The sequence below is a fragment of the Coregonus clupeaformis genome, unplaced genomic scaffold, assembly GCF_020615455.1.
Source record: "Coregonus clupeaformis isolate EN_2021a unplaced genomic scaffold, ASM2061545v1 scaf0718, whole genome shotgun sequence".
Taxonomy (NCBI): Eukaryota; Metazoa; Chordata; class Actinopteri; order Salmoniformes; family Salmonidae; genus Coregonus; species Coregonus clupeaformis.
In genome coordinates, this window is record NW_025534173.1 from 123,694 (window position 1) to 147,558 (window position 23,865).

General features: G+C 42.3%; 1 pseudogene; it reads right to left on the reverse strand.

The window, feature by feature from the left end:
* Nucleotides 1-415: 415 nt before the first annotated feature.
* Nucleotides 416-18,992, reverse strand: LOC121560384 (annotated as a pseudogene).
* Nucleotides 18,993-23,865: the final 4,873 nt, after the last annotated feature.

Sequence of the window (23,865 nt, forward strand, 5' to 3'; positions counted from 1 at the left end):
AGTTGTGCGTTTAGTAGACACAGAGAAGTGACAGAGGGGCTTAATGCTCGGAAGAGTAAGATTCACACATTTTTGTTTTCAGTGTCGTAAGGCTGCACCATCCCACTTGCTGGGCTTTGTAATACACGAACAATTCTAGTACCCCCTCTCTCCATTTGTTACCACCAACCTTTTACAATTCATCCACCGCCTCCACCCAGCCCCTCCCTCTCTCTCTCGGACTCCATTTCAGCATTTAGAATTTGCACCGAAGCACCGCCAACCCATAGAAACAAACACACATACACACGCCCCCACCGAATAGAGACAGTGAGGCTGCTTGGGTAGTCTTGAGTAGACAATACAACGGAGACATCTCTTCACCAATCTCTCTCTCTCTTTCTTTCTCTCTCTAGTAACCAAGCTGACAGTGGCAGGTGTTGAGGGTGGCTGGTGTCACTGTTGAGGCCAGCGTTGAGTATAGACAGAAAGACCTTTATTGTTTCAACAACATCAGAGAGAGAGAGAGACATCTATTTCAGCCTACCAAAAACCAAAGAAACAAGATTGCCCCTGGAAGAAAGAGAAAGCATCATTACAGATAAGATCAGTTCTTAGAATTTGGCTGATTTCTCAGCAGTCTGTGGCTTCTCGTCAATGTAGCTAGCTGGTGTGTGGTAGCTGTCGTGCTGCTAAAGCTAGCTGTCGTGCTGCTAAAGCTAGCTCCTTATTTGACTGGGATCTTGCTGGTGTCTCAGAAGTGTTGTGTGATTCTGTCTTCTCAGGGAGATGTCTCATTGATGTTTCACTGTCCAGATGTCTCATGGATGTCTTGTGGCGGATGCCTCAGCAGTAATAAAGAGTGAAATCCGATGCATGGAGTCGTATGAGTCTGTGTTGTTTGATGTGGTATGGAGGTACATGGTGCCTGGACCAGGGAGTAGGAAGTAGTTGTGGTAGGGTGGAACTCTACTCTTCTACTCGTTGGGGATGCTCTGCAGGTAGGAGAGGATGTGCTGGATCTTGACCAGACGTTCGCGCAGCGTGGTCATGGAGAGCACCGACAGCTGGTAGCGAGGGTCGATGGGCAGCACGGCCAGCAGCCACCAGCAGCAAGCCGGACCGTTGGGAGTTGCCTGGAATAGAGGAGGAGAGGAGGAAAGGAAATCACTGATAAGAAACATGATATCACTCACCCAAAACAATGGGTTGACAATGGACAGACAATGGCTTGTTGGCTATTGCTGGGCCACAGAAAAATTCAAAAGGATTTAGGGGGTCACAGTTTAAAAAAAGTGATTGGATAGGTTTAAAAATTATCATCATGACTTCACCTTGCCATTTGATAGACTAGGTAGAATAATTGCCATGTTGGATACACCTATCCAATAATTTCAGATCTATAGGGGACTTGAGAGTAGAGGCTAGGGAGTCAGCCGGAGTTCAGTACATGGCTTACATCAGACAGATATGATGGAGACGCTTTAGATTTACAAGATGTAGTAACTCATTTAGAGAGTCGGTATCTTAAATAGGTCGTCCTATAATTGAGCCAAGAATCTCAGAAAATGACTGATGTGGTGAATTAGCTTTCATCCAAAGCAGCTTGAACTTAATCTGCCACTTATTGGATGTTGCTGTGTCAGAGTTACATGTTAAACTGGGTTGATTATAATCTGGGTGGTTCTAGCCCTGAATGCTGATTGGCTGAAAGCCGTGGTATACCAGACCATATACCACGGGTATGATAAAACATTTCTTAATAGAAACACGCACACACACACAGCGGAAATGTAACTTAAGCTTGACTATGGTTAATCCCCGGACACTCATCATTAATCCTATTATCTCCATACATAGCCAGGGTCTGCTCTAACCATCCATTATCCCAATTATATAACTGTACCATTCCAAATGTTCCATTGACAAATGCTATGCCTCCATTGGATATTGTCTGTCCAATTGTATATCTGCTTGTGTGTGTGTGTGAAGTAAGTGTAGGGGATGGGGGGGTTGTCGTAAGGACACACTTGTGACGTAACCTTTCCCCAGTGGATTAGTTAAGAATTACCCACACGGAGCTACTTCCTGTATGTAAACCTGGGTCGTATTAATTTAAGAACCAAATGGAAGAAAGCCTGAAACAGGGAGGGACTAAATGAACTTGTCCAATTTTCATATTCTGTTGCAAAACGTTTCGCTACAGTGTGCCCTAATGAATGACTTTGGAGAAGGGGAGGGGGAACACTATATGATGGGATGCGGTTTGTGTCTTAGCTCACCTGTATGTCAGGTTAAACCTGGTGGACACACACACACACACACAATATGTGCCGGGGAAGCGGTTTTTGTCTTAGCTCTTACCTGGATGTCGGGCTCCCTCTCGGGCATGGCGCCAAAATGCTGAAGGATCTGGTTGCGGAAGCGGTTCTTGAGGTTCTGGAACCAGGTGCACGCTTGTTCGTAAACGGCGTCGTGCAGCTGCTGCAGCTGTGTCAACTCCTCGCCATCGCTCACCTGTCAATCAATCAATCAATTAATCTCAACCATACAAGAGGGACATTAGGTTTGAAAGCAGGGGTCACATGACAATGACAACTACATAGATTGCAGTGTAGCGTTCACCAAAACACCACACTACCATAAACCATTAACAGATGGCCTCTGATAAACTAAAACACAATTTCGTTTTTTCCAGGAGGATTATTAAAATTAAAAAATTTGGCTAATTTAAGCTGTGCTAAACTTGTAAGCGGGTGTGAGTGGGAGTTATTATTAAGGTATTCACACCTATGGAAAATGGATTTCAATATAATTTTCTCTCTATGCTTTTGTGTTTTTTATTGTATAATTGAGTATTATTTTGTAATCCTTTCTTTACGAATAAAAATATAACCAAATATATTACCAAAAAAGACAAAGAACAGAAACTCTCCATTGAAAAAACAAACATCCGAACCAGTATTTTTGAATAAGAGAACATGGGTTCTTACCCTGGTATCCTCCAGGTACTTGATGTCTGCGATGCAGTACCCATCCTTCATCCCACGGGTCAGCACTCGGAACCTCTTCCCTCCGATGGTGTCCACCACGGAACGCCCGTCTGGGAGGAAGTGGACGCTCCTGATGATCAGCATACAGCCGTAGTCCACAAATCTGAGACAGGAATATTTTGAATTTTAGTTTGTTGTAATCATATAGTCATTTTGAGGTGATTTGTCAATGGTCTATATTGCTAAATTAAAGTTGCATACATAATTACATTTAGCAGGCGCTTTTCTACAAAGCGTAACGTAATCATGCCTGCATACATTTTACGTATGGGTAGTCCCAGGAATCTAACCAACTATCTGATGAGGTTTTATAGTGTAATTATGTCATGTCATAGTATCGTGGGGACTAGGTTAGAGTTACTAGATAATTGGCTTGGTGCCACAGAGTCTACATTCCGTTATGTCAAAGGCGATTACTGATGTTTATGATATCATGATTGATGGACAGGATATACTAACTTGGGGTAAAGGGTAAAAACATCAAAGAATGGGAGTGCCCATGATGATTACCAGATGTTCGTGGAGAGACTTGTAACAGAGTGTATATATAGAGAGAGTGGATCTTTGTTCTGGAGTGAGGGAGATGACAGAGGCAAAGCTCTGTCCTTCTGTTATAACTAACCACGTTACCATATTAAATACTAATATGAAATCCCCATCAAAAGTGTCTAAGTACATCCTTACATTCGTAATCACTTGATACCCTAGAAAATCATCATAACACTATCCTGGCGTTGCAAGCGCCATGCTCTACCAACTGAGCTAAAGAGGACCACAAATATATTGCATATATCAAAGCATTGTGAAAATGTATTGGCTCATTGTAAGCAGTCAATTGCAGTGATTAGTCAATGGCCTATTTTGTTTAAGTGAAATTACACAGGGCCATTGCATAGTCAAGTCAAACGTCAGCATTCAACAACTTTGAGAGAAGGTACAGTGGCCTAATGAATCTTGAAACACTTAAATATTAGCATATACAGTGGGGAAAAAAAGTATTTAGTCAGCCACCAATTGTGCAAGTTCTCCCACTTAAAAAGATGAGAGAGGCCTGTAATTTTCATCACAGGTACACGTCAACTATGACAGACAAAATTAGAAAAAAAATTCCAGAAAATCACATTGTAGGATTTTTATGAATTTATTGGCATATGATGGTGGAAAATAAGTATTTGGTCAATAACAAAAAGTTTCTCAATACTTTGTTATATACCCTTTGTTGGCAATGACACAGGTCAAACGTTTTCTGTAAGTCTTCACAAGGTTTTCACACACTGTTGCTGGTATTTTGGCCCATTCCTCCATGCAGATCTCCTCTAGAGCAGTGATGTTTTGGGGCTGTCGCTGGGCAACACAGACTTTCAACTCCTCCAAAGATTGTCTATGGGGTTGAGATCTGGAGACTGGCTAGGCCACTCCAGGACCTTGAAATGCTTCTTACGAAGCCACTCCTTCGTTGCCCGGGCGGTGTGTTTGGGATCATTGTCATGCTGGAAAGACCCAGCCACGTTTCATCTTCAATGCCCTTGCTGATGGAAGGAGGGTTTCACTCAAAATCTCACGATACATGGCCCCATTCATTCTTTCCTTTACACGGATCAGTCGTCCTGGTCCCTTTGCAGAAAAAACAGCCCCAAAGCATGATGTTTCCAACCCCATGCTTCACAGTAGGTATGGTGTTCTTTGGCTGCAACTCAGCATTCTTTGTCCTCCAAACATGACGAGTTGAGTTTTTACCAAAAAGTTATATTTTGGTTTCATCTGACCATATGACATTCTCCCAATCCTCTTCTGGATCATCCAAATGCACTTCAGACGGGCCTGGACATGTACTGGCTTAAGCAGGGGGACACGTCTCGCACTGCAGGATTTGAGTCCCTGGCGGCGTAGTGTGTTACTGATGGTTGGCTTTGTTACTTTGGTCCCAGCTCTCAGCAGGTCATTCACTAGGTCCCCCCGTGTGGTTCTGGGATTTTTGCTCACCGTTCTTGTGATCATTTTGACCCCACGGGGTGAGATCTTGCGTGGAGCCCCAGATCGAGGGAGATTATCAGTGGTCTTGTATGTCTTCCATTTCCTAATAATTGCTCCCACAGTTGATTTCTTCAAACCAAGCTGCTTACCTGTTGCAGATTCAGTCTTCCCAGCCTGGTGCAGGTCTACAATTTTGTTTTTGGTGTCCTTTGACAGCTCTTTGGTCTTGGCCATTGTGAAGTTTGGAGTGTGACTGTTTGAGGTTGTGGACAGGTGTCTTTTATACTGATAACAAGTTCAAACAGGTGCCATTAATACAGGTAACGAGTGGAGGACAGAGGAGCCTCTTAAAGAAGAAGTTACAGGTCTGTGAGAGCCAGAAATCTTGCTTGTTTGTAGGTGACCAAATACTTATTTTCCACCATAATTTGCAAAAAAAAAAAAAAAAAATCCTACAATGTGATTTTCTGGATTTTTTTTCTCAATTTGTCTGTCATAGTTGACGTGTACCTATGATGAAAATTACAGGCCTCTCTCATCTTTTTAAGTGGGAGAACTTGCACAATTGGTGGCTGACTAAATACTTTTTTGCCCCACTGTATATGCTTAAACTCATGAAATGTTTGAATTGTCTTTTTCCATCAGGAGGATGCTTCAAAGTTGGATTTGATTTTATATTCAGTCAAAGTCCTATTAGCCAGTATTTCCATAATTCTGCAGGCCCCGTCTCTCTCTCTCTCTCATCCAGGGTGTAACAGCATTTTAATTAGTTCTCCAGGGTGAGATGACACATTAGTGTGCAGCAGAACGGTGTGTGTGTGTGCATTTGAGTGAGTGTGTATGTGCAAATGTGTGTGTGCTTGCCTACGTGAGCAGGTGCTTGTATCGGGTGCCACTGTGCCTAGCACTGTGCCGCTGTTCCTACCCTTTCTGAGCGTTGTTGATGCACATCCCAAACTGGCGCGTGCCTGTCTCCATGCAACGCGGATCATGAGGCGGTAGCGCGTTCGAAGACGTGCAGGGGCAAGGCACGGTCGGGTAGGCCATGGTGCACACGAAGATGGGGACATTCTTCATCAGGCTGCGGAGAGAGAGAGTGAGTTAGATGATGCTAAGACACTCAAGCATCTCTCACAAGTAAAGTGATACAAATTTGACATATGTATTCCAAAGATGAAGTAAAAATAGATATAAATATACTTCCATCTAACAGTCAGTGCTAACATTAGGTGAACCTGTCTGCTGTGTACCTGTCTGCTGTGTGTGTTTTGTATGATCATTGCTGCATTCATTTATTTATTTTTAAGTAGGACAACCAGGAAGAAAGAGAAACAAGGGTTCAGAGAGAAGGCAGAAGCCATAGCAATACAATTACCAGAATGGACATTCTAGGTTAATTCTGTCCGAATTCTATGTTAGGAGGACAACTCACTCTGCCAGCTCTTGGGTCTCCTCCAGGTGAGTCTTCTGCCGTTCCGAATGCTCCTCAGACAGGTACTGCTTAATCACTTGGTCCAGCACACTGGTGACTGTGTACTTCCTGGCTGCTAGATACTGATGGGGTGGGGGAGAGAGAGAGAGAGAGAAAGGAAGGAAAGAAGATTAAGGTTTTTCTAGACATGCCATTTAAGAAGAGGTCCTCCCCAAGTTAATTAATTGTCTTAGGTGCATCCCAAATGGCACCATGTTCCTATTTAGTGCACTACTTTTGACCAGAGCCCTATTGGCCCTGGTCAAAAGTAGTGCACTATAAAGGTAATAAGGTGCCATTTGGGATGCACTTAAGACAATTAACTTGGGGAAGACCTCTTCTTAAATGGCACGTCCTCAAAAAGAAAGCCTAAGGACTCCCTTCCAGTTCTAAGAAAAGCAGGCGCTTGGTGCGTGGTTGGTGGCGGTGTCCTCTTACCTCTTTGAGGCTCTCTCCTTGCAGAGAGGGCACTTTCGGGGTGTGTGGTCCAGACAGCGCTCCAGACAGTTTTTACAGAAGGTGTGACCACACGGCGTGGTCACTGGCTCGTAGAACAATCTAATGCAGAGGGAACACTCCAGGTCGTTGGGGTCCAGTAGGTCCCTGGGTACGACTCTGTGAGCTCGGGCTGAGGCTCCGTGGCTCGACGCTCCACAGGCCACTACAGAAGAAGCGACAGGAGAACGTCAAGCACTTCACACACACACCCAAGTACGCAGACGCATACAAGCACAGACACAGCAAAGGTACCTGGCAGTACAATGGCTAATGGGACCGTTGCTAATTGGTACTGTGACGATTGCGGCTATGCCACTGATGTACAGGGAATGCATATTTTAGCTGCTTTAACCCAGGAATAATCCAATTTCAAACAATATAAAGAGCCAGCACTCAAGCTAAACCAGGGTTCCCCAACTGGCGGCCCACAGGTTATATTTGGCCCCCAAAGTTTTCTGACCCCCTCAAAATAAACGTGATCATATACAAATGTAAGCAAGGTTTGAAATAATTATGTCCTAGTCAAACATTATTTCTGTTTGGGCTTATTGCGGTCAATTAGCAGTTTACAAACTATTTGTAATTATGTTCCGGTCCCCCGACCATCCGCTCAAGAAAAAACGGCCCGCGGCTGAATCTAGTTAATGATCCCTGAGCTAAACTATTCCCTTTCTATTTACGACAGCAGCAGTCTTGATTTTCACCTCCTTGTTTCTTATGCTTGCTCCCGTGGCTGTAGATGACATGGGGTCCGCCCCGGACGCCGACAGCTTCCTCTTCAGCAGCATGCCTTTCTCCTGGTGCCACCAGCTGGGGCGCGGAACAGACATCGTTTAAGACCCTCATCCAAGCCGGCCAGACCCAGGCCCGGCCCGTGGGCTCGCATCGAGCTGAGGCCCGAACGCTCCAGGCTCCCGGAGCGACCTGGTTTCTGGACAGAAAGAGAGGATGAGGAGGAGGAGGAGTGAGAGAGACAGAAAGTTCAAAGGAGTGTTAGACATTGTTGATGCATTTTAACTGAACTAAACACCAAACTAATATCAAAACATAATTGACTTTGGAAACATTGAAGGCTCACTAGTGTTTCAGGGCTGTATCAAGCACACAGTCCAGTTAGCGTACCTCGTGTTGTGCGTTGGGGTGTGCCGAGGAGGTGCGAGCCTGGACTTGGTGCAGGGCAGGGTTTTTGGCTTCGGCCTGATGCTGTTGGGCTCTGGCCTGGGCGTCCGCTACCACCATTTTACTACGCAGGTGAGGCGATGTGCTCTGCGCCGTCTCCCTCAGTCCCACTTTCACGTTCTCGCCGGCCGGAGACAGCAGGTCGTACAGTATCTGTGGTACACATTGCATTAGCCATAGGAGCAGTGCAACTGGAAAGAAAATCCCCCCAAAATGGCAGAATAGGAGCCTAGTTCACAAGGAACTTATAACACGATATCATGACAGATTCACATGAACAGTGTATTAAGAAAAAAAACTAAATAGTGGATTAGAAGAAGGTAATAATACAATAACAATATAACAAAATAACATAATATCATGACAGATTCACACTAACAGTGCATAAACATCCAAACTAGACAGTACAGAGCAGGGGACATAAGATGTGAAGCAAGGGTCAATCTCTTTTTAGGGATGCCCTCTCCAGTCAGACAGAGATGTAGTTAGGGGCTAAGTTTAAGGTCTTGAAGCAGTGGGGGAGTCAGATGGAGCGGAAGCTAGGCTATGCCAAGTATGTGTCCTCCGACTAGACCGCAATGCAGGACAGTGGCTAGCCAAGACTGGGAGTGACCACTGGCCAGCCGGACTAGTCTGCCATCCACATGGCCATCCTGGCACCAATGTGGATTTAGACGTAGAAAAACGTACTTTTCCACACAATGTGGAAATTTGGCTTTGGCTTCACAATAACATGATTGAGGTCAAAAACAAAAAGGTTCAATCTGCAGTAAGGTTCACTTGTAGGATATAAATATGTGTTGGTTGTCACTCAACTTCCACCTAATTCCTCTCATCCTATGTATTAATGTTCTTCTCTATAACTTCTCTTTCTCCCTTTTACGCTTCTGTGTTTCACCTTCTTTCGTTCTCTCAGAGTCCATTACATGTTATTAGATGCTGACGAACACCCGGGCCCCATTCCAATCACTATAAATCTATGTAATCCTCATCCATTCGCGGTACTCACAGACAAACAAAATGGCCAACTTTTTGTATCTGGTAACCTGGGGCCCATCCAGGATCACAAGATGGGGAATTTGTGTTTACATCAGCATTTAAAATGAGATGATTTAAGCACAATTTTGGAGTACCTTATGATATAAGCTACTCACTGTATTAGATGAGTTAAAGAAAACAGAAACACACCTTTGCTTAGGCACACAGACATCACACACAGGCAATCCCATATAGCTCTTTTCAATCAAACCTTGAGAGCCATTCAAATACTCAACCAAACAAAGTTCTTCTTAAAGACTGAAACAACAAGAACGCAAATCCACACATCAACTACACGATCAAAGTAACACAGGCCTACTTTGTCACTCTACCAATGTATTACCCTAACATTTCACATAGCCTCGGAAACCCTGTCAGCGATTGTGACCGGACAACAGTCCACAGTGTCTCTGACTTATGCAACCCTGCGTCGTCACAGTACGTTGTCTTAGTCCCAAATTAACCCCATTCCCTACATAGTGCACTACTTTTGACCAGAGTCCATAGACCATAGCCCCCATAGGTCTCTGGTCAAAAGTAGTGTGCTATATAGGGAATAGGTGCCATTTGGGATTAAGCCTTTGTCTAGTGAGGCTAATGTCATTACAGGAGGGAGAGTCACAAGGGCTGACGCACTGGAAAGTAAACCTATGTAATTTGATTACAGAAATGGCATGAAACACAGCCTTTAGTCTAAGCCTCAAAAACATGGAGTCGCCGCTGGGATGTTGTGTTGAGGGAGGGGGAATTTTTTTTGACACTTTATTTGAACTGAGACACTATATGGTAATTTGTGAATACAGCATAATTAATTACTAGCTAAGACTTACTTCTTCGTCATGGGGATTCAATTGTAACAAATAACGTTAAGTCCCAACTGTTACCATGTACTTTCATAGTACATACCAAATAGATACAAGTGGTAATAGGGAAAATAAAGTGTAACCAAAAAGAGAGGCAAAGCGATGGATAGGCCTAACTATGCCCATTGCAACTCTTATTCAACAGGGTGTCAACAAAAACAAGAAATACGCTACTGCGCTCTGAACTTCCACTCAGTCTGACAGGTGATTCATCATGGAAGCAAAACTCACAGTGTATCGTAGTCACTAAATTTTCCGGCACCCGCAAAACAGACGCTTTTCTCTATAAATAATGTGATTTAGTCATTAAGGCCACTGTCAGCCCGATATGTTCCATCTCTCACGCAAGCGCCTAAGGGTTTGATTCCATTAGGCCGATGCTAGGCTATCAGCAAAGGAATGCACACTGTGTTCCTTTTCATGGATGTAAGCAAATCAGTGCCGGGAAACGCATGGCTTAAGTAAGACAAAATGGGGTACTCAGAGAGCACCTGGCTTCTTATGAAACGGCCTATGGCGCTAAGGGGTCTAGACTTCAAACGCTCCTGGAGATTTAAAAAAAACTGTATTTACACTAAGTTATAAACTTAGGCACTTCCAATTAGTGATAGGCCTAGAGATTGTAAGGGTTGCACGTTCCCAGGAGCTAAGGGGGGTCTATCATTGATACACAGAGAGGAGGTTTGGCTCAACAGAGCAACCTCTTCACAAAGAAAAGAAAGACATTGAGAAGATAAAATATCTCCTTGCTTTCTTGCCCTCAAGTCAAGTCCCAAAGCTTCCAGGAAGAGTAAGGGGACTTAACCATCACTGCCAAAGCAAATTAGTTCAACAACAACACTCTCCCTCCAACTCCTTCTCTCACCATTTCCACCTCTCGTTTGGCCAGGGTGAAGTCCTTGTCCAGGGCCAGACAGTGGAGGAAAAACTGCAGCGAGTCGTCCGCCTGGCCCATGTCCTGGAGCACCTTGGCCTTCCAGTAGAAACCCTGAGAGAAAGAGAGAAAGGGGGGGTTAAAGAGTGCAAGACTTCCAGTGGAGACTCTGGAAGAGAGGGAGAGATAGGTTATGTCGCTGCATTTCAACTGGACAATACGTTATTTGAACGGCAGCCAGAGGGTGAACCGCTAGCGAGAATGGTAGAGAGACGAGAGAGAAAGAGAGAGAGAGAGAGAGAGAGAGAGAGAGAGAGAGAGAGAGATGACGAGAGAGAGAGAGAGAAAGAGTGACGAGAGAGAGAGAGAGAGAGAGAGAGAGAGAGAGAGAGAGAGAGAGAGAGAGAGAGAGAGAGAGAGATAGAGAGAGAGAGAGAAAGAGTGACGAGAAGGGACCCTAGTTAGAACACAATGCAGGTAGCCTGAAAACAAGAGTCAACAAGACCTGGATCACTTAACATAAATTCAGTTTTGCCAGGCTTCACTGAATATGATTAACATACATTGCAAACCAGTTTGTCTTCTCTCTAGGAGAGGCATGACTCTTGTTGAGTAGCCTAGTTTGCTAAATTACACATTACCAACTAAATCAGCAGTTATGGGAAATACAAATTTAAATAAAAGATGTACCCTATGTGGCTACTAACCTCTCACCATTAAGAATAACAGGGAGGTATGATCTTTGACCCTCTGTAACTTTCTCACACATCATTACTCACAATTAATTCAGGGTTATCCGTAATTATGGTAGCATCCACATTAATGTAGAAGTGTTTAGAAACATATTATATTTTTTATTTACAATAAAAGTCCTTCCAAAATGACACAATACATTCTTTACCATTAATTTCTATTGGGCACAAAATAATCTGAAACACAACCAAAACGAACTACAAATGCATCCAACAAGTTTGTAGAGTCACAAGCTTGATGTAGTCATTGCGTGCTAGGAATATGGGACCAAATACTCAACTTGACTACTTTATTTATACGATTATTTAGGGGTGTCAATAATTTTGACCCTTACCTTTTGAGAAAAAATAAATATTACTTGTTAAACAAAATCTATTTCTCTGAGCAATTGTATTAGTATAAAATAATATAATTTCCCAAATTTCTTGAGCATACAATATAGATCAGTATTTCTATCATTTATTTTATACAGTCATTATTGCTCATCTTTATCAAGGGTGTCAATAATTTCGGACCCCACTGTATATTTCCACACTGTGAGGTTGGAATAATACTGTGAAATTATGATTATGATTATGATAATGCCCTTTTAGAGTAAGAGCTGTTTGAAAAGACCGCCTGAAATTTCAGCCTTGGTGGGATGGAGTTTTGGCCTGCCTGGTGACATCACCAGTCGGTAAATTAGCTAATAGACCAATAAGAAAGCGAGTTCCAAACCTCTCTGCCAATAAAAGCTAGTTTTCAATTTTTCCCCTCCCCATTCAGACCACTTCCAGACAGTCTTAGCAACATTATTGCTTGTGAAATTGCTCTTTGCTAAGAAACTATTTTTGTTAATTCTTTACCATTTTAATTGAAAACAATCACAGTAACGTTCTTAATTGTTACCCAGAAATGATTTGATATTAAGATAAAAACATCTGCTTTGGACCTTTAAAATAGCTCATGGTACAGTAAAAGAAAGTGTGACCAAATGTGTAACAAACAAACTCCCAAATGAGAGGCTCTGAACCCTCAATCAAAAAAATTATGTAAAGGGAAACAAATCAACATTTGATAACAGACATCATTTCAAAAGGTATAGAAGGTTATACAGTAATATTCGATTATAATTTAATAAGACTTAAAAATAGAATTAGAGGACATTATAGTGATCAATGCTGTTTATAGCGCTAAAACGTCCTAAAATATATCCTACCGGTTGTTATTCAGGATGGCCTGCTAACACATTTAGACTTACTAACACCTGGCTGAGCCTCTAATCAGCCTCCACTTTCCCTCCATGACGCATCACACGGTGTAGTAAAGTGTGGAGGATATAACCGGAGCTATAGGCTTCTAGTTTACTATGTCAAAGCGCCACAGGGTGCCTGGTAAGGACTAAGGATAATGATAGTGCTGGGGAGGTGACAAGTAACTGAAGAAGCCCTCAGCAAACTTAAAACCTCCCATAACAACTATTTGTTTTAATTTCCTAAATATTTATTTTTACTTGTGCCTACTGAACTCAACACACAGTTTCCCCCATTGGTCCAGTAACCTACCTCTGCAGAGTGGGTGGAGCTAAGACAAAGTTCAGCGTCCTCCAGGGCCAATCGGTACTGCCCGGAGCCCGGTGTAGGCCTTGACCCGTGACCACCGCACTGCCTCATCCCCAGGATCTGGAAAAAGGAGGGAAGGATAAAGGAGGAGAGGAGAGAGAGACTACTTGATTAAAAAACAGAAAACTTTTACATTTCAGACAAAGCCCATTTTACAAATATTTTTTTCTTTCTCAAGATCTGTCACCGAAGATGACCATAACTCTAGGGCAAAACATCTGTGTCATGAGAAATGCATACATTCAACATAATAGCAAATTATGACGGAATGAAAGGCTATATCCATAGAAGGAATAATGTCAAACACATGACATGAAGACCCATAGACATTAAAACCAGCAGATAGTGATAGCACTTACGTCATCCACATTTTCGTATGGAAAACTCCCGACGGCGCATGAAGCCGTAAATATTTGAATTTGAAGCACGCCATATTTCTGAATAGGGCTGAATGGCACCAAAAAAATTGCTAAGGATCATGGTCGATGTAGTCGTTTTCATCCTGCCTGAGAGAGGTAACTAACGCTACTTGATGACGTCAAGGCGTCAATAACGGATACCACGTGAATACCATGTGCAAAGAGAGTGCATTAGGGAGCGAGCCTTTGCTTGTCATTATGAGGTATTGTGTGTAGATTAATGAGGGGGAAAAATGATATAATCCATTTTAGATAAGGCTGTAACGTAGCAAAATGTGGAAAAAGTCAAGGGTCTAAATACTTTCCGAATGCACTGTAAGTTAATGATCCAAGGCATGAAATCGGTCCAGAAGGCGTCTTAAATCAGTCCAGAATTGCCGGCAGAGAGAAAAATCCTGCAACTCTATAAATTGTTCTATGGAGCTGAGAGAAACTTCTGCAGTGTGAGAGCTAATTTCCTGCAATTCTACACATTTTGCCATGGCTATTTCTGTGTTCTTATGGTCAAACATTATAACAAATCAATGGGGACCCCAATCGGGGCCCCTGGGCACATACCCAGCCATGCCAAAAATACTTCTAAATTCATTGTTTTTGGAATTTTCGATTCTCCCTGACTGTGATTTGGTGATTTCTAGTTCTCAAAGATTATATTATAAAACAAATATGTAGGTCAATTATATTTTCTGAAAGTGTGGGTTTAGCCATTTAAATTTAGCCAAAGTGTTTTTCCATCCCGAAGATTGTTTAAGAAATATATATATATATATATTTGTTTTTGTATTTATATATATATACACTTAGACCAGGTTAAGCTGCCCAGCTTTCAGCTGAGGTCATAAACTAGGCCTATCTGGTCTTCTATGATGAATGTTCAAGATAATGTGTGTTGCTGGCAAGATAAAAGACACAATGTGGCATCATCCTTGCGGTTTGTGGTCCAAGATGGGCCTCTGTGATTCTGAGCCTGCAGCTGGAGGTGACATGTCTACAAAACGCTAAAAGGGCTGCATCTCCATAGTTCAAAGTGGCTTCCTTTCCCTGTCTCCCTTTCCTTCACCCACACTGCTCTGGAAGAATTCAAAGACTAAAAGCATGACCCCTGGACAGGAGACACTGTCTGGTTTGCTTTAACCTATCATGTCTTTGTAGATCAGTACAGCTGAAGGACAAGGTCAAGGAAACTAAGCCCCATTAGACTATTGAGATGCACCCCGGTGGGTTTTCCGTTGTATGGGGAAAAAGCCAGATTTCAATAATAACTGTGTGATTCACTTTACTAGAAGGGGGGATCACTCCCTATTAGCTTATGTGCTTCATGCTTGGCTAGCTCAGCAAGTCTCAGACAGATACAGTGATATCATAGCGTTGGCAACTCTAGCCTGGTTCTTGCCGCTCTGCGGCGGTGACTGACTGTGCCACCAGCATTGGCACTGCAACTGTGTCACACGTCAGGGCTCCAAAAGTCACCTCAGCGAAGTCCTTAGCTGACGCAATGTGCGACACTGGCTATGGGCTCTAACACTTGCTACAGTGTCTCACAGTTGCCAACATTTCCGCATTAAACAATGTTTAAAGATAAGGGCATAACTTTCCACCTCTAGACCTAACAATGTTCTTTGCGCTCAATTAGACTCAAATCAAAGAAAGTAGCTTTAGGCTACACTTATATGCAATAAGTGCTCATATATTTATTATTGGGCAATGTATAATTTGTAACCCCTTTATTAATAAGTGATAGTTTCATGTCAAGAGAGAGGGGAGCCTGTGCAGTTTAATGAGTTATATTCAGTGACAGAGGGGCAAAGGTCTTGGAGGTGACATTATAATATGGCCGATGCCTCATATTTCTGAACAGCTGCGATTTGAACAAGCTTTCAAAAATATATATGAAGGCTACATTACAACCGTCTCATTCTGTTGTAACGGATATTAGCGTAGCACAAGCAAGACGCAGTCTACACATTGCAATGGGGGGGAAAAAAATAGCGTTTTGTATGATGATGTAATCTTTATAGTTATGGTGCCATATAGCCAGCAGTATGCTTCCTGTTTAGCCAATGTTTGCAATGACTGCCCGTCTGTGACTTGCTTGTTTGATATGCTGTGCAGGCTTTAGCTTCTGTTGCGCTTATGTTTACAATAGTATGCAGTGTATTTGTATTTTTTACAACAGTCAAAGAACTATGTTTATTCAAACTATTTTGTGTACAAGCGGCAGCGGAGTCACGGAGTGACTGAGCAGTAACCGAAAGGAGGTAGGCTAGTGGATCTAGCAGACATCTTTGTATTTTTAGCAACAGCAAGTCGGGTTCTAGAAAATCCGGAACCGCAGCCACTCCGTTGTAATATTACATCACAGCATGAACAACTTCGGGTTGACACAGATATCTGTCATCTTTATGTTATACCTCCACACCCCCTTATTAAAATGTATAAACATATTCCAGTTTAGCATGGCCTAGAAGGGTGACTTTATTACTCTTTTGCATTTACATTTATTCTGAAGAAGAAACAGCTTCTGCATCATTTGGTCAACAACATTACAAGAGATTGTTAGCCAAATTTTTTCTCTGATCATTCAGTAAGTATTTACGTGACATTCTAGGCCTACATGTAGCATGTCATTGTGCAAAGCGTACTGCTCGATGTAATAACATGCATCTACATAGGTGCCATTAGAATTCCTGAGTAGGCCTTCACATTATGGAAAGCATTGCCTTGGTTAGTATCTGTAACTGTTGATCTGATCGATTTCAGACTTATTTTCCAATAATAAATTACTTTCAGAGAAGCTTTACCATCAAACAAGGACTATGGCTGTCAAGGTGATATTTTGAGGTCGGTTCGGTTTCGGTTCTATTATTACAAAATCATTTTTTGGGGGGGGTTCGATTATGTTTTTAAACATTAAATGCACTATGCATTATGTGGGTTGAATGCTGTAACAACACAGAATAAAACTATTAATAAAAGTCCCATGATGTTAGTGACTGCCCATTACTGCTTATCACTTATTAACCATCATTTATTCACATTACTTTAATAAAATATTTAAGTTGTTGTGTATATGAAATGTGTTTTATTTGATGACTTTATTGTTCCATTCCAAGTCATCATCTCATTTTCAGGTAGAGATACTTAGTGAAGCAACTGCCCTCTATCCCTCTCTATTGCACATTCTTCTATCTCTTCTCTCCATGTCTGCCCCACACTAACCTAACATAGCAGGCCTAAAAGGCTGCGTTTACACAGGCAGCCCAATTCTGATCTTTGTTCCACTAATTGGTCTTTTGACCAATCACATCAGATCTTTTCACATCAATATCTTTTTCAGAGCTGCCCTGATTTGCCAAAAAACTAATTAGGGGGAAAAATGTATCTGAATTGGGCTGCCTGTGTAAATGCAGCAGAACAAACAAAGACTGGACAAGTAGGCACCTAATGTATTATGGTAATTTGTGGTCAATTACTATGTTTTCTGCACTAAACTATGTAAAATACTGGCCTGTTGTAAACTACAACTCCCTACTAGGCCTACATCGCACAGTTTGGGCTTGATCTGTTTTTTTTTCTTCTAAAGAAACAGCATTGAGCTCACAGAAAAAAAAAGAACAAAATGGAATTCAGATAATTGAACCGATGTTGTTTAAAAACCGAAAAATAACCGAAATGTAGGTTAATCGCTCAGCCTTACCCATAGGAGACCGAATGCCAACTTTCTTAGGTATTAATTTTTTAAGTATCACTTATTGTATGTCTGGTGTCATTAAAACCTCAAGTAATCTAATAACTTAAGGAATCTAGAAATAGGCTACAGCAATGACTATAGACTTCAGTGCTGTCACTTTCTATTGCCTTCAAAATATTTGCATTGACACTCTGCATTTTGACTTTTTAGTGTCTTATGCACCAGTAGAGACTTGGCAACATAAAGGTTTACACCCGTTTGTTACGTACAAATGCTATCACGTGAACTGCATCGCCATGCCATGATTGGGCAGCACATTTAGCCTTTTTCTGTATCTTTTTCGGACTTGAGAGGGGACGAAACGTTATAAAGTTATTGTTTGGCAAACCCATCACCCGCTACATAGTTACAAAACGTTCCACTTTGTCACCGCCTGCCTTATGAAACTCGCTGCTTGGGCGCATGCCCAATTTACGAAATTTCGTAACAGGGTGGCACGACCATTACATCAGTGACACGAAGGCCCAATTCTGATACTTTTTCCACCAATTGGTCTTTTGACCAATCACATCAGATCTTTTCACACCAGATCTTTTTCAGATCTGATCTGATTGGTCAAAAGATAAATTAGTGGGGAAAAAAGACGAGAATTGGGCTGCCTGTAAACGCAGCCAAAGAAGCTACAGTCAAACACATGACAAGCGGGTAACCTTATTATTGGTCAGTGGAACTCCCCTTCCCTACTCTTTGATAATAAAGACCATAAATAGTATCAGGGAATGACTAAAATAACATTTTGTTTTCATGCTTTGACAGGTTTCCTAAATGTCTCATCATAGCATACAAAACAAGGATGCGCAGTGGTGGTCTCCACAAGCCTTTCCTCCCCCCACTCACCAGATTCAATCACAGCTGTCGCTAGTGATACCGCCTCCTCGAAATGTTTCCTTCTAGACAGGTCTTCAATTTCACTAATAGCTCTAGACCTTTTCAGCTCCTCGGGAAACCACTTTTCCAAAAGTCCGAATAGAATCACATTCGTTTTAAGCTCTGTCGGCCTGCCTCCTACCTCGCTACACAGCTTGCATTTGGAGAGCAGCTGATGTTGTAAACATCTTTTACAGTACGAATGTCCACAGCGGATAGTCACGGGCTCGCCTAGAAATCTATGACAATTCGGGCAGTCAAAAACATCCTCCTCCCCGGCGTTATCCATAATATGTAGCGTTCGTTCCGAAGGCGCCTCATCCTGTCCCAGCTTTCTCTTGAAGTTGCGCAGAATACAATCCACTAAAGTGCTCATCTGCTCCGGCCCTACAGAACCATATCTCAAGGCCATCGAGTAAACATCGATGGCTTCTTTGAGACGGTTTTCTGATGCCAGTGCATCGGCTTTTTGTAAAATAAGTTTGTGGTGGTCGACATTGTCCTGCTCCTCGTCCCAGTCGTATTCTGGTTCGATGAAGAATCCTTTTATTTCTTCGACCGCGTCCTCTCCTTCGGGGTGTTGGACCGACATTGTAGACTAGATGATCGGCATACAATGCATGCCGGTTATTATAAATGTTTTTAAAAAATGTATCTAGTTTACGTGCCAGTAGAATTGGCAACATACAGGTGAACACCCGTTTGTTACGTAAAAATTAGATCACGTGAACAGCATCGCTGTGCATTGATTGGCCAGCGGGTCTCGATTACAAAACCTGAGTTTAGAAGTTTCATAACTACTAAAAGGATCTGACGAAAAGTACGCAGACGCAGAGTGTATCACATTGAGCTAGCAATAAAAAAAAAAAGAGAGGCGCGAACAGCTCTTCTTCCTGTGTGATCACTAAATAATGCAATGGCGTCATTTCAGCTAAACCCAGGGAATGGCAAAGTGGGATGAGGTGGAGTGGGGGTGATTTCAAAGCCTCCAAGGAAATTTGGGGTAAGTTGACGCTCATTTAGGCCTACTGCATTTCTACACAATTTAAAAACTCTAAAATGGTATTTAGAGAACAGCAAAAACAAACAAAAATATCCCCAGCCATTAATTATCACCGCAATATTAGGTTTAAAGGTCTGTGGAACGGTTTGTACAAGGTTAGCTACTCAACCTCATCATAAATTGACTCATTTACGTGTGGAACGCCGCATACAGTGCACAAAGTAAAATATGCATAATACACGCTATCAAATAGCAAGGCCGACTTCAAACATCAATGTGAAAGTAACTGATGCATAAAACAGTTGACCGGGAATGCAAACTATGCCAGATAAATCCTACACATGCCTTGAAATAAAATGCATATATCTAAGGACTGAGGCCTACAATCGACAGGGATGCATGAAGAGAAACAAACTCCACCAAATAATGACGGAAATCACGAAATACAAAAGGAAAATCTACACATGCCTTTTTGAAGGGAGCTAAGGCCCCGCCCATGATTCAGGTCTGTTGAATGGACAGCTCCTCCATACAGTTAGGCATAGTGGAGCTCGTGGTGTGGTGCTGAATGGACAGCGCCTATGTTTAGTTGCCAGCTATACAGTGCTATGGAAAAGTATTTGCCCCCTTTCTAATTTTCTCAACTTTTGCATATTTGTGATACTGAATGTTATCAGATCTTCAACCAAAACCTAATATTAGATAAAGGGAACATAAGTGAACAAATAACACAACAATTACATATTTATTTCATAAACAAAGTTATGCAACACCCAATTTCCCTGTGTGAAAAAGTAATTGCCCCCTTACACTCAATAACTGGTTGTGCCACCTTTAGCTGCAATGACTCCAACCAAATGCTTCCTGTAGTTGTTGATCAGTCTCTCACGCCGCTGTCGAATAATTTTGGCCCACTCTTCTATGCAGAACTGCTTTAACTCAGTGAGGTGTGGGTTTTCAAGCATGAACTGCTTGTTTCAAGTCCTGCCACAACATCTCAATTGGGATTAGGTCTGGACATTGACTAGGCCATTCCAAAACTTCCAATTTGTTGCTTTTTTAGCAATTTTCATGTAGACTTGATTGTGTGTTTTGGATCATTGTCTTGCTGCATGACCCAGCTGTGCTTCATCTTCAGCTCACAGACGGATGGTCTGACATTCTCCTGTAGAATTCTCTGATACAGAGCAGAATTCATGGTTCCTTCTATTAAGGCAAGTCGTCTAGGTCCTGAGGCAGCAAAGCATCCCCAAACCATCACACCACCACCACCATGCTTGACCTTTGGTATGATGTTCTTACTGTGGAATGCAGAGTTTGGTTTTCTTTATAATGTCGAAATGAACATATCACACACTCACAAACTGTAATTATACAGTACCAGTGAAACGTTTGGACATACCTACTCATTCCAGGGTTTTTCTTTCTTTTTACTATTTTCTACATTGTAGAATAATAGTGAAGACATCAAAACTATGAAATAACACATATCGTTTACCTATTTGGTAAAAGACCAAGTCCATATTATGTCAAGAACAGCTCAAATAAGCAATGAGAAACGACAGTCCATCATTACTTTAAGACATGAAGGTCAGTCAATATAGAACATTTCAAGAACTTTGAACGTTTCTTCAAGTGCAGTCGCAAAAACCATCAAGTGCTATGATGAAACTGGCTCTCATGACGACCGCGACAGAAATGGAAGACCCAGAGTTAACTCTGCTGCAGAGGATAAGTTCATTAGAGTTACCAGAGTTCAAGTACAGTGGGGAAAAAAAGTATTTAGTCAGCCACCAATTGTGCAAGTTCTCCCACTTAAAAAGATGAGAGAGGCCTGTAATTTTCATCATAGGTACACGTCAACTATGACAAATTGAGAAAAAAATATCCAGAAAATCACATTGTAGGATTTTTAATGAATTTATTTGCAAATTATGGTGGAAAATAACTATTTGGTCACCTACAAACAAGCAAGATTTCAGGCTCTCACAGACCTGTAACTTCTTCTTTAAGAAGCTCCTCTGTCCTCCACTCGTTACCTGTATTAATGGCACCTGTTTGAACTTGTTATCAGTATAAAAGACACCTGTCCACAACCTCAAACAGTCACACTCCAAACTCCACTATGGCCAAGACCAAAGAGCTGTCAAAGGACACCAGAAAGAAAATTGTAGACCTGCACCCAGGCTGGGGAAGACTGAATATGCAATAGGTAAGCAGCTTGGTTTGAAGAAATCAACTGTGGGAGCAATTATTAGGAAATGGAAGACATACAAGACCACTGATAATCTCCCTCGATCTGGGGCTCCACGCAAGATCTCACCCCGTGGGGTCAAAATGATCACAAGAACGGTGAGCAAAAATCCCAGAACCACACGGGGGGACCTAGTGAATGACCTGCAGAGAGCTGTGACCAAAGTAACAAAGCCTACCATCAGTAACACACTACGCCGCCAGGGACTCAAATCCTGCAGTGCCAGACGTGTCCTCCTGCTTAAGCCAGGCCCGTCTGAAGTTTGCTAGAGTGCATTTGGATGATCCAGAAGAGGATTGGGAGAATGTCATATGGTCAGATGAAACCAAAATATAACTTTTTGGTAAAAACTCAACTTGTCGTGTTTGGAGGACAAAGAATGCTGAGTTGCATCCAAAGAACACCATACATACTGTGAAGCATGGGGGTGGAAACATCATGCTTTGGGGCTGTTTTTCTGCAAAGGGACCAGGACGACTGATCCGTGTAAAGGAAAGAATGAATGGGGCCATGTATCGTGAGATTTTGAGTGAAAGCCTCCTTCCATCAGCATGGGCATTGAAGATGAAACGTGGCTGGGTCTTTCAGCATGACAATGATCCCAAACACACCGCCCGGGCAACGAAGGAGTGGCTTCGTAAGAAGCATTTCAAGGTCCTGGAGTGGCCTAGCCAGTCTCCAGATCTCAACCCCATAGAAAATCTTTGGAGGGGAGTTGAAAGTCCGTGTTGCCCAGCAACAGCCCCCAAAACATCACTGCTCTAGAGGAGATCTGCATGGAGGAATGGGCCAAAATACCAGCAACAGTGTGTGAAAACCTTGTGAAGACTTACAGAAAACGTTTGACCTGTGTCATTGCCAACAAAGGGTATATAACAAAGTATTGAGAAACTTTTGTTATTGACCAAATACTTATTTTCCACCATAATTTGCAAATACATTCATAAAAAATCCTACAATGTGATTTTCTGGGGGAAAAAATCTCATTTTGTCTGCCATAGTTGACGTGTACCTATGATGAAAATTACAGGCCTCTCTCATCTTTTTAAGTGGGAGAACTTGCACAATTGGTGGCTGACTAAATACTTTTTTCCCCCACTGTAACAGAAACATCTCAACATCAACTGTTCAGAGGGGACTGTGTGAATCAAGCCTTCATGGTCGAATTGCCGCAAAGAAACCACTACTAAAGGACACCAATAAGAAGAAGAGACCTGCTTGGGCCAAGAAACACGAGCAATGGACATTAGACCGGTGGAAATTTGTCCTTTGGTCTGGAGTCCAAATTGGAGATTTTTGGTTTCAACCGCCGTGTCTTTGTGAGACGCAGTGTGGGTGAACGGATGATCTCCGCATGTGTATTTCCCACTGTGAAGCATGGAGGAGGAGGTGTTATGGTGTGGGGGTGCTTTGATGGTGACACTGCTGTGATTTATTTAGAATTCAAGGCACACTTAATCGGCATGGCTACTATAGCATTCTGCAGCGATACGCCATCCCATCTGGTTTGGGCTTAGTGGGACTATCATTTGTTTTTCGACAGGACAATGACCCAACACACCTCCAGGCAATGTAAGGTCAATTTTACCAAGAAGGAGAGTGATGGAGTGCATCAGATGACCTAGCCTCCACAATCCCCGGACCTCAACCCAATTGAGATGGTTTGGGATGAGTTGGACCGCAGAGTGAAGGAAAGCAGCCAAGAATTGCTCAGCATATGTGGGAACTCCTTCAAGACTGTTGGAAAAGCATTCCAGGTGAAGCTGGTTGAGAGAATGCCAAGAGTGTGCAAAGCTGTCATCAAGGCAAAGGGTGGCTATTTGAAGAATCTCAAATATAAAATATATTTTGATTTGTTTACACTTTTTTGTTTACTACATGATTCCATATGTGTTATTTCATAGTTTTAATGTCTTCACTATTATTCTACAATGTCAAAAATTGTAAAGATAAAGAAAAACCCTTGAATGAGTAAGTGTGTCCAAACCTTTGACTGGTAGTGTATGTGTACATTGTACTATCAATTGGGGAGAGAAAGCTTCAAATATCACATTAATTTGTGCATATCCACTGTATACATATTAATCGCGGCAAAGTTGCTTGCAGGCGATGGCTGCAAGTTGCAGCTGGTGAGGAGCAACTGCAGAAAATTGAAGTAGACTGCAATCAAAACTTCATGACTGTTGATCACATGCTTGTTGTGAAGTTCATGAAGTCGACATGTAGGCGCAAGTCAGAATATTGTTATCTTCATAATGCAACACACTTTGAAAGGCGGTGAACAACCA